The 16,283-nt window shown below is 38.5% G+C and overlaps 1 long non-coding RNA gene across 1 annotated transcript in view; it reads left to right on the top strand.

The window, feature by feature from the left end:
- The first annotated feature begins 1,499 nt into the window (after nucleotides 1–1,499).
- LOC126941253 (uncharacterized) overlaps nucleotides 1,500–16,283 on the top strand; it is a 50,532-nt gene continuing 35,748 nt past the window's right edge. The window contains exon 1 of the long non-coding RNA XR_007721202.1: nucleotides 1,500–1,599. This is a non-coding gene — a long non-coding RNA (uncharacterized LOC126941253). The remainder of the gene's footprint in view (nucleotides 1,600–16,283) is intronic.

Here is a 16,283-nt window from a genome sequence, read left to right on the forward strand (position 1 = left end):
ATGTGTCTTTCCATTTGGTTGTTTCTGAGTTGTGTCCTTTCTAATTAACCAGTAATCGTAAGTAAAATACTTCCCCGAATTCTGTGAGTCATTAGTGAACTACTGAACCTATGGAAGGATCATGGGAACCCCCAAATTTGTAGTCAGCTGGGGGAAAGTATTGGTCACCTGGACTTGTGGCTGGCATCCAAAGTAAGGGCAGTGTTGTGGTACTTCTCTCTTAAACGTGTGGGTTCTAACAATAACTCTCATCAGATAATGTCAGAATTAAATTGAATTATTGGACACCCAACTGGTGTTGGAGAATTGGTTGTTAATATTGGAAAAAACCACACACCAAGACAAACCAATCACAACACCTTTCAGTTTGCAGCAAAGTACTCTGGATGGAAAAGAGTCACAAGGCCCAATGGTGTGAAGTTTGCCCATGCCTCTTCACAGTGGCTCTTAATAAGAAATTCATTTTCAAAGTCAGCAGCATGACCCAGCCTACACTACTCTGGTCAGGCCAGTTATGGTCCAGCCCTCCTTAGGACACCCTACAATGAAGGGACAAGACTGCCTTGTGGGTCAGTCACTGCATGGCCCGGGAATACAGTAGGGAGTCTCTGGAAGTTTAATGAGGACAAACATTGCAAGTTTTCTCTCTTCTTTCTCTCTTTCTTTGTAAACTGAAAGGACTTTCACTAATGCTCCATAAAAACTGGTTTAATATACAGTTATTACAAAGCTTCAGATTTTTGACAGATTAAGTGCTATTAAATCACCCTAGTGTGAAGGCACTAAAAGGTCACAAGATGAATTAGTTCAGGCCATCTTCTCTCAGTCTTCAGCAAGTAGCTTCTTTCAGACCTGCCTCCTCCCACCAAGAAAAAGAAAGAAGAATAAGAGAAAAAGGAACTGAAAATTATGACCCTCTAAATGTCTTCAGGATGGGAGGTGGTGAAGAATGGCCCTGCCTTGTTATGGGAGGCAGGTGGGTTTTTATCAGCTTGGAGGACAATTTTCTACTTTATTTTTTCCCCTTTTGGTTGACTGTGATCCATAATGTTGCATTTTGCCCTTTAGGAAGGATTTTCCAGTTGACAGACTCAACAGCCGTATCCTATCCCAGTGCTTGGAGAAAAAAAAAAAGCAGAAGAAAGGACGTCAACTGGATTCAATATTTTTAACAATACTGTCACAATTGTTTTTTAAGATTTATTTTTTTTCCTGTGTTTTTGCCAGGAGAGCTAAACCTCAAATTCATATAGCAGATTTCTTCTCTCATAAATGCAGTTTTGAAGGCTCTGATAAAAATTATACATATATATGCATCCCATACTTTAAGGATTACTGGTAAGAAGGAAGTGTATGGGATACTGTTACTGAAGTGTGGCAGCACTGATCAAGGATTACTAACAGCCATGGTAGTTGCTGTAATTTGAAAACAGTAGCAGTGTTTATTTATTTATTTATTTATTTTTGCTTTTTTACCTACCTGAATAATCCATTTATAGAAAAACCTCAGACAGAGAAAAAGAAATGAAAGCCAGTCTGAAGAAATGGTTACATTATTTTCTACAATGGCAATTTCAGAAGTTGTTTTTCTTCATGCAGGTAAAAATAATACACAATTTTATGTTTTCTCTTTGTCTTAAACTAACCTAGCCCCATCTGTCAGTCAGTTGGCTTTCCTGTGTGGGTCTGGGCACACTGGGGCCGTGGCTTAATAGCTTGGCGATAACTACACTGGTGGTTGTGGGAGACCTTCAGCACACGCTGATCATGCATACACGTTTCATATTGATCTGCTCCCATTAGGCTATCCACATTAAACAGTGATGATTCTGAGAAAGTCACAACTTAGAAGTGGCGAATCTATTGCCCTGGTCTGTGTCTTCTGATGTACTTAGTGATGCTCGACTGAATGGATTGCTCAGATTTTTCCTAATTTTTATATCTTTTGTACTTAGTGTCCATCTAGTAACTGTTTCTCTGACATTACAATGGCGGAAAAATAACAGTGTCACATTTATTTACATGAGTTATTCACTTTTTTTATTCTGAATGTCTTATCAGTAACATAAGAGGTGAGATCATCCGAGGGTTTCTCTTCAAAGAAAGTTTCGGTGAGTAATTGTCCCTAGTGGTGAGCTATGGCTACAGACTATTCCCTTTCTTCAAAGCATTGCTTTAGCCGGTTCAGTAAGAGAAGTTCGAGAAGTATAAGTGTCATTTTTAAACTTTGAACAAAAGTGGTTCAATGAAACCTAATATACTTACCCTTAATTATTTGACCAAAGCTTCAAGAACCATCAAAGAAAATTAAAGAGGATAAAGGAAGAATACAGAAGGCTGAAGAAATGTACTTATACTTGAGGTTTTATATCAAGTTCATCTTCATTATTTGCTGTCAGTTCCCAGATATTCTTAAACCTCTGTTTTGACCTTGACTAGAAATTGAAGAGCAGCATCTTCTGGTCCAAGGTAAGTGTGATCAAGTGTGTGGCCTGGAGGACACAGTGGGGTCAGTGTGTCTGACCTTCCCAGGGAGTTCTGACTAGTGAGGACAGGAGACTCACAGAGGCCCCAGCTCTGCTCCCAGCTGCAGCATCCTTGGGATCTTGTCACAAGCACAGTCCTCAGGGCTCGCCCCTGTGGTTAAGGCCATGGGAGGACCTGTGCTGTAATTTCCTCTGCTGGGTTCTGACAATTGCTTCTGGATTCCTGCAGCACTCACTCGTGGTGGGCTGCGCATTGTGACCTTCCTTCCTTACCTTACCACAAAGGCAGAGAGACGAAGACCCTGCTGGGCTCAGTGCCTGGATAGTACTTACTACCAAAAGGAAGGTGCCCTGCTTTTCACATGGAAGACTTTCTTCTTTCATTTTTTTTTCTTTCTTCCATCAGAAATCCCCTTATTCTGTGTCTTCTCTTGCTGACTCCTATTGATGCTCTAAATCAGCTCAGATACCTCATCCAGGATCTCCACCTACCTGCCCTGGAGATTTCTTGCTTCCTACTTTGTCAGTGGGACTATCATTTCTGCAATGAACAGATCATGTCACTTATTTGGAGGTAGCATTTTGTAGCAGGGATGTCAATGTATTTGGGTTCTAACTGGTTAGCTTTATAATCCTTGAAAACTCACATTGTTCTCCTTGTGAAAAGTAAGCCTCAACTAATAAAAGACCTTAACACATTGTCAGAAACATAGACTCACACTTCTATTCTTGTATCACCTTTCCTTCAAATATTAACTCAAATCCCAATTCTTCTACAATTCTTCTATTTAGCCTATCTTCTTCCAAATGCTTACATGCTCATAATTTGGATTGCTCAGTGGGCACTTACTTATATTAATGTACTTGTAATTATTCTGCTATTGAAGTGTTCTATCTTTTCATTTGTGCCCTGAGCACAAATACAGGGTGTCAGTGTAGGGTGTCAGTTGTAAGCCTAAACCTGGGACTGTTTCTTGATGATAACAGTCATATGATGAATGCTTGTTCTTGCTGTTAAACTCTACTTTTATCTTAGATATGCTTCTGACGCTTATTTCATTATAGTTTCCCTCAAGGAGATAATACCTGTCTATTTCTACATGTGTCCTCTTTCTCAAATTGTGAATTATTCTTTGTATGTTTCCTAGTGCATAATCTGGTGCCTAGTCCTGAGTAAAGGATCAAATAAACTTGCTAACAAACTTATCTCCATGGATTTTTGTTTCAAGCATCAGACAACATAATGCTTGTGAAAGTGATTTGTAACAAAAAAGTGAAATGTAAATGTATGGGATTAATTCTGTGATTCAATGAGCCCAGTCCCAGACCAGCGTGTGATTTGGTGGCGATGATTTAAATCCCATAGGTCAATATGCAACAAATCCTTCGTATATTCACTCTCCTTTTAAAGGCACAATATTATACTGGTTTGTAAAATCAAGTTTCCTGGTTTTTAAAAATAGTACCTTTTTAGTTGAGTGTGTGTCATGCTCTGGGGCCCTACACATCTAAATATTTAACAGGATTGCTTTATATGCTCTTATGCCGATGTTGCCGATATGTGATTTGGTTTTTGCCCAGTGGGTGCCCGGGCTTTTCATCATCCAGTGCATATATTGGCTGCAGAGTGCCTGGGCAGCAAGAATAGAGGGGTTGCTGAGGCATCGAATGCAATCAGAATGTTATTTAGAAAAGCTGGCTTGCCAGCCAAGCCTTGCACGCATCTTTTGTTACACTGTATCTTTGTGACATATTATTTCTGCTTCACAAGGTCACCTGACCCTGAATAGGACCTGTGGTCCATTGATAACACAGCTGGGTGACGGCTGAAGCATGAGTTAGGACCAGACACAGAGAAAGATGAGTCTTCAAAAGTCCCAGCTTGCCTGGACTGAGTTCTTACATTCCTCTTCTATTCCTTAGCTCCCCCTGTTCCCTGTTATTGCTGTGCGAGGAGACAAAGAATGGGCAGGGGATGGTATAATCAAAAGCTTCTTTCCATAACCGAGAAGGTGGGAGTGGGATTGAGACTTATAAAAAGTAGGTAGAATCCGTTACTTGTCTGTGAATCCTAAGATGAGATTCCATGCCCCAGCCTCACCTCTGGCGCAATGTTTCTTAGAGAGTGTTCCTCATCCTCTTCATCTGGCTGGTTCTTCTCACTGGCCAACTCTCAGCCCAAAGTTCAGAATTCTGTGAAGCATGTATGTATTCTTGATGTTTGATTCCCATCTGTATTAGTCTATTTTTACGCTGCTATAAAAAACTGTTCAAGACTGGGTAATTTACAAAGGAAAGAGGTTTAATTGACTCACAGTTCAGCCTGGCTGGGGAGACCTCAGGAAACTTACAATTATGGTGGAAGGCAAAGTGAGAGCAAGCCACCTTCTTCACAAGGCAGCAGGAAGGAGAAGTGCCAAGTGAAGGGGAAAGAGCCTCTTATAAAACCATCAGATCTTGTGAGAACTCACTCACTATAATGAGAATAGCAAGGGGGAAACAACCTCCATGATTCAATTACCTCCACCTGGTCTCTCCCTTGACATGTGGAGATTATGGGGGTTACAGGGATTATAATTCAAGATGAGATTTGGGTGGGGACATAAAACCTAACCATATCGCAGTCTAAGCAGGGAACGATTTGTTCTTTGACTATTCACTCAACGGGCATTATTCAGCATCTACTATGGGTCAGGCAATGTTTTTGTTGCTAAGAAAACAGCATCAGACAAGACAGAGGTGGACCTTTCCCTCATGAAAATTATGTTTCAGTGGAGTTACACAGACATAATCCAAAAAATAGGTAATAACCAAAACACAAAATATTAAGTAATGATAAATGTTATGATGAAAATATTGGAAGGTGAATAAATGGTAATTTAGATGGGAGGTGGAGGGGGAGGACCCCTCTTAGGTAGAGACATTAAACTGAGAACTGAGTGACAGGTACCAGCAATGTGAAGGTCCTCAGAATGTGGCTGGGAAAGACCCCGGGCACCAGTGAGTTTGCTCTGTTTTTGGAACAGTCTGAAGTTGTTTCTGGAAGGCAAAGACTAGACAGGGAGCATGCATTGAGGTCAAGTCAGAGAAGTGGGCAGGGCCAGATTTCACACACATTTCTGGGTTAGGGTAAGGAAATACAATTTTATTTTATGTGTAATGAAAAGTTGCTGATGAACTATAGCAGAGAGAGGACAGGTTTTGATTTACATTATTTAAAACATCACTTCTTATTTTTTTGTAGTTTTGCCACCCTCATATATGCTTCTAAACCAGAGAGTTTCATATTTTGATTTTTATGAATAGAATTGCATTGTACAAGTTTTTTGGTATATTGTCAGTTTTGTTCAATATTAGGATTGTGAGAAAAAAATAGGGGATATTATTTGATATGTCAGGAAAATGGTTACCTTTATCAGGAAAGGAAAGAGTGACATGGAAACTTTTGAGGTGCTGAAAAAGACTTATTGTATTTTCTTAACTGGAGTTGCAGTTACAATGGTGCTTGCTTCATATCTAAATGCTAAATAGTAAAATAGGTGTACAAATGTTTCTGAATGTGTTTTTCAAATAAATATCCTGAAAATCACTACATTTAGTAACTTTTTCACCCAAGTTCACATATGAAATTAAAAACAATTGTCCAGGAATGACTAATTGTCCTTCCTCTCACAGTATGCTTATCAGAGAAACAAAGAGGAAAGATAGAGAAAGGAGAACGGTTTCTAACTGGGTGGCAGATGTGCAGAAAATTTAGGTGTGTTATAGAGGACAGAACCATGAGACACAGTGACAATTATGCTGAGAAGTCAGGACAACATGGACTCAGCCTTAGCTTGGTCACTAGCTAACTTAGTGACTTGAACAACTCACCTCCTCCCTCTGATCTGTTTCAACATCTCTGAATGGAGAGATGATCTGTCACATTGCTTGGCACTTGGTAGGTAATGAATACACATTTGTCTACTTGGATACCTTGATTCTAATAGACCAAAACCCTAAATTCCTTTCCACATATCCAACCTCTAGATTCATTTACTCAGCAGCCTAGGCTGGGATACCTCGCTTTTAGTGCATTTTGCTTCTACCTCAAGAATAACAGTTATTACAGTCTGACCTGATAATCAACTATGTACACATCCATGAAATCCCAATAACCCAGCACAGCCATCTGCTCATGCTCAGCAAATAATTTCCAATGCAAGGGCCTTCTCTTTCAGAAGTAAAGATTCTATTAGGTGAGTTCAGCTGAAATAAAAGTAAGTATCATTGATACATGCTTATTGCTTATTTTATATATATATATGAAAACATATATGAAATATGAATATATATGTGTGTATATATATATTCAACATGATTTAGAGTGATTTACATAGAAGTGGGCTCAAATCTTGGTTGCAGCTGGTAGCTGAGCAATCTGGGGCTAGTTCACCTCTCAAAGTTTCTTTTTTTCCAGCTATGTAACTAGAGCAGCAGTACCCACCTTGTAGTTTTGTGACAATCATTGAGCCCAGCACAGTGGTAGGCACATGGCAGGCCCTCAGCCCCCAGTGGTTTCCTCTCTGATCTATATCTTTACAGGTCTCCTGAAATCAAATCAAGGGTTGCAAGCTGATCAGGTGAAACATCTTGACTGTCAGATCATTTTCATCATCAGCATCGTGGTGATAAGCCAAAATGTCATTTGCACCTCGGGATAGGATGCGCAGAAAGGGCCAGTGCGTAAAAATAATATGATATGCCTTTCCTTTCAGAAGGAAATGTGTTGTTTCACTAGGTGACAATATCATGCTTCTTTCATAGCACTGGGCTGAAAAGTAACAGTACTTTTTTTTTTTTTTTTCAAAATTATATTTTCCTGACCAAGTGGCTGCATTCTGTCAGGCAGGGCAGCTGCTGACAGCTAGGCAAGGAAAAGAGAGGAATTATGCAGACGTTTGGCAGTGTAAATGTTAGAACAACTCAACTGTATGTGTGTTCAGGAGAGTTCAGCAGCTTAGGTGAATGCAACTCCAGGAAATAAAATGACAGCTTCCCTTAACCATTATGCTAATGGACAGGGTAGGTGGGGGATTTCTCCGTGTTAGAGCAGGCACTTGCGAGACAAAATGCCTGGGCTCAGATCCCACTCCCAACAACATCTCCCACTGTGATCTTGGGCAAGTTGCTGAACTTCATTGTACTTTAGTTCTATTTCTCCATCTAAAAACCCAAGCTAATAATAGTTACCTTCGCTGCAGGGTGGTATAAAGACTAATGAATTAATGAGCAGAATGTGTCATGGAGGGAAGGAGAGTGGTAGAAATGTGATCATTTGCACAAATCTTTGATTTGCACGGAGTCCGCCACAGTAGCATTTCTAAATGTTGTGCTCATTCCCCTCTCCTCAGATAATGAACCGTCCAACCTAGTTCTGCTGCTAGGAGATATGGATGCTCTTGTCCAGGAAGTGATGAGGTTTTTCACGGCCCCCAAGCCTGGGTGCCGTGTTACAGTGATAAGGAGAAAGATCCTGAGTCATAGAACGATGGAAATTGGAGAAAGATATGAATGATGAGAGAGTCTTAGCTTTAAAATAAATAGCTTAACCACCTTTCCAATTTTGCAGTTTTATTTTAGAGAACAGTAAACAGTGACGAGGGGGAATATTTTTTACACAATTAATGTTACAATGCAGATAATAGAAAATAAATAAAATCACATTTTCAAATTTATTCATGACGTATTATACCAAAAGGCAGTATATTGTTATATATATGAAGGTGTAGGATAAGATGACTCCCCTACTCCAGTGCTTTGCCTGGCTTCCTGCCCCCAGCAGAGGTCAGCTGATTTAGAAAAAAAAATAGCAAGACAATATCATGTGTAGATAAAAGCATCAGATACTTTAATACAATCTTAGATTTGGGAAAACAAAAATAAAGTCAAACCACCAACAAACAAAAGTCCAATTTTAAGACCAAGGAGTAAAAAAATTCTGTCAAATAGCCAGGAAAAGAAAAGTAATGTATGTTATGTGCAACATCTCATTTATTGGTCTTAACGGGAAAGTAAGTGTATGATCTTGCTTTTTAAAAATAGAGAGACCGAGATTCATTGATATTAATGGTTTTGGGTATTGTTCAGGATCTCAAAGCTAGCAGTGGTGAGCAGGCATTAAACCCAAGCCTCAAGTCATTCCAATACCTATGTTTCAACTACATTTCCCCAGATTTCTAAAGCAAAGAGGGATTGTAGCTTAGGAAAAAAAATGATCTGACAGATACTGTATGTATTTATAGGCCAGGTTGCAAATAAATCCAAGCATTCCTTCATTTATCTAACCACCCAAATATTTGATGAACACCATTGATATATAATACCACGAAAAGTGCTCGCTCACAAAACTGAGCCAAAGTAAAGAAGACTATGTATTCGGTTGGTGTAATGGCAAAAACTGCAATTACTTTTGTACCAAGCTACATTTTACCCAGATCTAGCAGGCAGGACTCGGAATTGCAAAGGTGAAAGGGTCATCAGAACCCAAGCCAGCAGAATTGGGCCCTGACCCTACAGTTGTGGATGCTTGTCCTTTGCCAGATACAGTGTTTCTGAGACCTGAAGCTTTGATCTCTGACAGAAGTTTCCAGTGCAACCCAGCCCCATTTGTGATAGATGTGCCAAGATAATATTGGAGGAAAGGGCTAAAATATTATACTCTACTGCATCTCTGTTACTATTTCTTTATCACATGTGAAGTATAACCAACTGGAAGAGAGCTGTAAGGAGACTTAGTTTTACTCGTATTCTAGCTAGGAAATCATTCTGGTCTCATTCATACTGTTAATTGGTCACCTACAATTAAACACATCTGATCACCTTAGTCCTTCTGTTATTTGCAAATGGACCAGGAGATAGGAAACCCCAAAAAGTAATATAAGAGCCATAAAACATACAGATTATCCATGTCTCAGTTTTTTCACAAACAAGCTCTGTGTCCTGTACCTACATGGCTTCTACTGTCATTTTGGATAATCACTGGGTATATTTGTATATGGTGAAATAAAGGGAAATAAACACTTCTGCTTTTATGTATCTGAATAAAATAAGTATCAGGAGGTCCAAACAGCCCTTATTTCCCAAAATGATGAATGCAGATGACTTAATAACATTCCTTCAAAATAAAACCTTACCAGCGTGCAAGTTGGTAAAACTTCTCTCTTAAATTCAGAGTACCTATTAGCTGTTCTATCTGACTCACTCTCAAACAATTTCTTTTACATTTATACTTTATATCACAAAGCAAATTTGAAATTTATGTCAAAGAGTGTGTCTTACATATCTTTTTTCCTTTTAACTCTCCTGTATGCTATATAGCTAGAATACAGTGCTTGAAACATTTTTATTTTTCATACAATTAATGACTCTACCTGATACTGAGGCCTAGTTTCCTGTGAAATTCTGATGCCAGTGAAGTTTGTCTTTGGTGTTCTTTCATCTTGCAATCAAGTGCCAGCGCTTCCTCACAGAATTCTTCCAACACAGTCCTGGTTGCCAAAGTGTTTTAATTGGGTCAGTATTGCATTCTACTATGAAAGCAATCCTAATCATCATCTTAGCATCTTTCATATCAAAAGTGACAGTGGTGGACTCATTTATCTATTCATTCATCCATTTGTTCTTTCGTCCAACAACTAATTATTAAGTGCCGCCTATTACGTGTAGCTAGTCCTGGCTACTCAAGCTAAATACTGGGGATTCAATGGTGTGTAAGAAACGGAATAATTGCTGCCCTAATAAAGCTTATGTTCCAGTGGCTGAGGCTGATCTGAAACATGCAAAATATCCCTAAACAAGACCATTCCATATGGGCTGAGCACCATGACTGAAATAAGGAGAAATAGGTAAGAGACTGGGGCAGTCACAAATTTCTCTTTAAGGAGATGACGCTTACGCTGACAAAAGGTTTGGCAAATGATATAGGGAAAAATCACAGCCCAAACCTCAGATTTCGGAGGAAAATAAAAAAGGCAGGTATAGTCAAAGTGTAATCGTGAAGGAGGTGTTTCATTAGAGATGAATTTGTCTATACCAGTAGGAATTACAGCATATAAACCTTGCAGAAGATGGTGAGGGGTTTTTATAATAAGGACCAGAGAGGTTCAATAGAAAGATTTAAGCAAGAGTATGAGAGGATTGGATTTATAGCTTTAAAAGATGTCTCCGGCTGCTGTTCCCATGGGATCATTTTTTTCTAAATTGCATTATAAGAACTAATGGTAAACAGAAAATTCAGTTTACAGAAATTTCCTTTAAGGCCACATTTGTTAACCTAATATTTTCGAAACAGTCAGAGAATTTTGTCAAAGAAAATACTTAGCAAGCTCACAATAGCCTGCATTCCAGGTATATGTATCCTAAAACTATCTGTATTCCATACATGTTGATGTTTGACTTTGAGCATGATGCCACAAACTCTGTGGTCCTTAAAAATGAGGAAGTTTGCATGAGATGATATCTAAGATCTCGTTCAGTTCTAGTATTTTATGACCATGAAATGAGTTCATTAGAAACTGATTAAAATCTAAGAAACTATGAAATAACCCTTCTCTTCAATCTTGTGGGTGAAATGATCAGAGATATTACTACTATTCATGATGATCAACATGTGTCCAGCATTTTATAGTCTGCTAAAGATACACACATTGTACCATTTGAAATCACATAACACTAAGAAGTAGGTATTATTGTTATTTCTATTTTACCAGTGAGGAAATTGACATTCAGAGGAATTGTTTTCCATAAAGAAGATCAACAACTAGCCAGAGAAAGAATCAAGACAAGATTAGAAATGTACTGTATAGGCAAATCGAGAAAATGACACTTTATATTTTTATTGTGGATTTTGGTGGCTACATAGGCTTATTTAGAAGTTGACTCTTAATATTTTTTAGCAATTATACAATGGCCTGTTTCTTTGCTTACCTATTAACATTTATTCAGAAGGTCCTTAAGATTAGAACCTCTGGCCTTTCTTACAATTCAAAACATAAGAAAACATGAAATAAATACAGCTTCAATAAACCTACACCGTTGGTCAAGGTCTAATATACTCATTCCCTGCTATTAATATTAAAGTTATTCATGAAATTATTTAGATGATTGCCAAGTTTGTATTCTTTACTCTGTAGAGATATAGCCTTGAGTGTAGAAAATAGGTGCATATGTATCTTTTTTGAAGTTTTATTTTGCTTGAAGGGCTCTCCAGGCCCTCTCTGCCTGTATATGTTGGCATGTGCACGCACAGACATACCCTCCTGCCATCCTCCTCCTCACAGACTCTGTAAGCCAAGTGATAACAAAGGCCTACCATCGTCTTCTCTGTGACAGTGGCATTGCCAGTTGAGGTTGGAGGAATTTTTCTGCATATTTTTCTATTATCCCTTCCCATTTCTTCCTTCTAGTTGTGCTTTTAAAATTTTGCCTGTATATCTTAGCTGCTCTTTGGATACTAATGTGTTGTGTTCTAATGAGTGCATAAATGCAAAATTATTTTTATCATGTATGTCACATATATCTTCATGTATATGATAAATTCAGACTTTCAGAAATCAAGCAAACAAGTAGCCTCATATAAAATCATACAAGGATTGGGTCCAAATTATATTAGAATCACTCAGAAGAAATATTTCAAAGACAAACCTGTTGAAATGGCTTACTTTTTGACAAGCCTTTCTGGAACTTCAGCGATTTCTTCCCCACCCCTTCTCCCTTTCCTTCCTTCATGTCAGACTGGGCCATGTTTGAAATTCCTGAGCCCACCACGTGCATGCTGTCTTTATATATACACTCATCTCTCCTGAGGAAAGATTTCAACTTCGTGGCAAGACTGAAGAAAGCATGTCAGAATGCTGTCGGAGAGAGAACCTTCTTTTCTACAACTGTATTTGGATGCCGGCCAAAATTTTCCCTTTCTGGCTTTTACTCTTGACACTATCTCCCCACGGAGTAGAAGGGATATTTTAGCAACTGGCAGGTTTTAACAGTGCTCCTCAATGCCAGCATGGGCAGTCCAGAATTCAGAGCACTGACTCTGTCTTCATGCCGATATTAAATAAGCATGCCGTTTTAAGACAACGGCGGGCAACTTTTCTTTTGAGGCTATCTGGGGAGATTTTTTTTTTATTTTATAAAGGGTTTTATATAAGACATCAAATAGTTATGAGGAACGTGGCTGTGCTTTTTATAACACAAGAAAGGTTAAGAGCAGAAATTTTTATAGACACTGTAAGAACTTTCAAGGGACTAAAAGGCTCAGTGGACTCTGAAGACAGATTTCACCTTCAGGAAGAGAATTCAAGTTCACCTGAGGAATCAACAAGTTACAAGGGTTGGGGTGCCCAGCTAGGTCCCTGGTGTTGCTTGGATTATACCTCTGAAATCTGCTTTGCAACTAATTGAAAGAGGATTGGTTCAGGGGAAAAGGTTTTGTAACAGCAGAACATACAGGATACTTGTGTCTGGAAATGGGCAAACAGTAAGGTTTAGGCTCTGGATTTGCTAGAAATAAAAGTGTTATTTTATTTTGGCATTTCTCAGTGTCCCAAACCAAAGGGAAATGTGCCATGTGTCCGCATAGAGATACTTCCTTGAAGAAGACTTTTTCCTGGATTATTTACTCTAATGTAGGCTGAGGACTCCTTAGGTTGTGGGTCACATTTAGGAGATAAATACTAGACAGATACAATTCCCTGAAGTAAGTGAAAGAGTTAGGTACAAAGAGAAAACTATGTCCAAGAGGAAGAGTTGTTGGGAATGCAAGTGGTACAGAAATGAAAGAGAGGGAATGGACCCCTGCGATATGAAAATAATGATTGAGATAAGTAAAATCAAACTGTATGCAATTGACTGGAATGTCTATTTCAGTAAGAACACATTCTTAGAAGTTGAGAAGTAAATATTAATAGTATAACTTGAATCCAGCCTCTGTCCAGGAAGAAGTCAATTAAAGTACAATAATTATTTAGCCTGAGACTTTGGCCAAATAAGTAATCTGTGTGTTTGGCTAAGACTCAAGCAAAGAATGAATTAAATGAACTAAACTGAAATTATTGCTTATTTTATTCTTAGAAGTTTTATTCTAGAGGATAATTCTTTTATTGAAAGATGCCAGAGTCTCTAAACTACAAGTCTAAGAGTTTGATACAATTTGTCTTCCACTACCCAACCTTAGATACAAAGACATCCAGACTGAAAAAAACCAAAATGAAACAGACAAGAAAAAAACAAAAAACAAAAACTCCTTCATGGCTTGGATTTCTCTTTGGAAGGTGGAGACCCTGTAGAAAGGATACATTTCCTGAACCTGATGACAGGTGTGAGCCACGGTGCCTGGCCCATCATTTGTTTTTAATTTGGCTTAGGGTGTTTGTTGAGTTTCAGAGATGTTCTATTTTTGATACCAACATATTGATTATTTCTCACACCCCCAAATGGTTTTCTTTCATAAATTCTATGCTTAGAAACATTTTTCCTAACGTGGGAAAATATTGATATTTTGTTCTGGCTTTTTGTTGTTTTATTAAAAAGAAAAGTTTAGCACTTTCATATACATAGGGTTTTTCTAATTCACGTTCTCAATGCCACTTTTTAAAAAAAATATTTTATTTTGCTACTGATTTATAGTGTTGTTTTTATTTTTAAATTATTGCTATTATTGTTTCTGTGCAGTTTTTTTTTTTTTTTTGAGACGGAGTCTTGCTCTGTAGCCCGGGCTGGAGTGCAGTGGCCGGATCTCAGCTCACTGCAAGCTCCGCCTCCCGGGTTTACGCCATTCTCCTGCCTCAGCCTCTGGAGTAGCTGGGACTACAGGCGCCCGCCACCTCGCCCGGCTAGTTTTTTGTATTTTTAGTAGAGACGGGGTTTCACGGTGTTAGCCAGGATGGTCTCGATCTCCTGACCTCGTGATCCGCCCGTCTCGGCCTCCCAAAGTGCTGGGATTACAGGCTTGAGCCACCGCGCCCGGCCAGTTTTTTTGTTTTATTGTTTTGCTTTCTGGAAAGAAATCTTTGTCAACCAAAATACGTGTCAATCAAAGGTATGGCTTTATCAACTTGAGCAGGGGGCAAATCTTCTTCCGGGATCTACACTTCAGCCTCAAGGGCATGTGCCTAGCTCCTACTCTATTATTCTTGGAGACAGATGGTCATTCAAGGCTCTTTGACTTTTTCCACTGCCTAGCTCACTGATACTCTTAGGTATATGAAAATCTGCACATTATAAGCAGCCCTGGTTCCTAGGTTTCTCGTTTTCTCTCCCCCACTCACCCATCCATGTCAGCATTTTACTTGTAAATGGACTATTTCTGTCATTAAGTTGCCAATTGCCATTGCCTGTAGTTATCCTTGAAACTTCTCCCCAGCCCCTTCTACTTCTCTTCCACTCCCCAGTTTTCTAATTAGTCTGGATCTTTTATTCATAAGCCAAGGACCAATTAGGAAAAGAATAAATAGCATTCTGACCCATCTATCTCTTTTTCATGGCGTAGAGTGAAGAGCTGTGCTTTTCAATGGTAGCCATTAGCTCAATGTGGCTACTGAGAACTTGAAATGTGCCTAATCTGAGTTGAGATGTCTTTAAAGTATAAAATACAGACTAGATTTATTTTTAAATGTAAAATATTTTATTCAACTTATATATTGATTATGTCTTGAAGTTTATAGTATTTTGGACATATTAAGCTAATAAAAGCATATTCTTAAAATTAATTTTACTTGTTTCTTTTTAATTTTTTAATGTGACTACTACGAAATCTAAAATTTTATTTGTGATCCGCGTTTGTGGATTATATTGGATAGCAGTGAATAGAAGTTTTACTATTTTCAGTTTTAGTAACGTGGCTGTGCCCTTGAAATTAAGAAAATGTCTTTCCATGTTCTAAAAGTAGATTGGCTGTCAAGTTTTTGTTAGTATGTGTCCTGATTCTTTATAAATTGATGCTTATAGAAAACTTTTTCTTCAGTTATACTGTCCTTAATGCTAATTTCTGTTGCATTAGTTATACAACGTGGCTATGCGATGCTGCTTCTCCCTGTTACTAATCTGGTACTTAGAATATGTGTGTGTGTGTGTGTGTGAAAATGCATTCTTTCAGCATAAATTGACAGTGAAGAGGAGGGTGTCTTTAAATCTTTTTCAACTGTATGTCAAGCAATTGTGTAAAAATGTAGATTTCTTGACTTGACATTTACTCTGAACAATGTATATATTCTCTTCCTACACATCACTAGGTGGACATAAGATAGTCTTTGAAGCCAGAGAGTCCTGATATGAAACATGACACTTTTGACTTTTGTGATCATTTTGTAATTATTTACTTTTTAGACTCAGTTAACCCATCTCTAATATGGGTCAATCTTCATTTTATTGGAGGGCCCCATCACTCTCCTGATGCCTAGCCTAGACCTCTCTCCTTTCTTGCTTTTCTTCTCTATATTCATGCATTTAGACACACTTAATACAAGATGAGTTGACAGCAATCATGTATTAGATGGTGGGGGTGGAAGTTGAGTGACTTACTTAGGAGTGCTCTAGTGCCTGTTAGACTACGACCCAATTCCAAATGCAACTGTCAGAATTTTACATATTTTAATGCAATAGATTACAGAAAATAACGATTCAGCATGCCAACCTTGGCATCAGAAATCCCTACAGCCCTGAGGGTGATGCCAATCCCTTCAGAAGATATGAGGAATGGATTTGCCTTAAGCTTCCTTCTCGAAAGAGGCCAAATTTCAAAGCTTTTAATTTTCGCCA

This window comes from Macaca thibetana, chromosome 18, assembly GCF_024542745.1.
Source record: "Macaca thibetana thibetana isolate TM-01 chromosome 18, ASM2454274v1, whole genome shotgun sequence".
Classification (NCBI taxonomy): Eukaryota; Metazoa; Chordata; class Mammalia; order Primates; family Cercopithecidae; genus Macaca; species Macaca thibetana.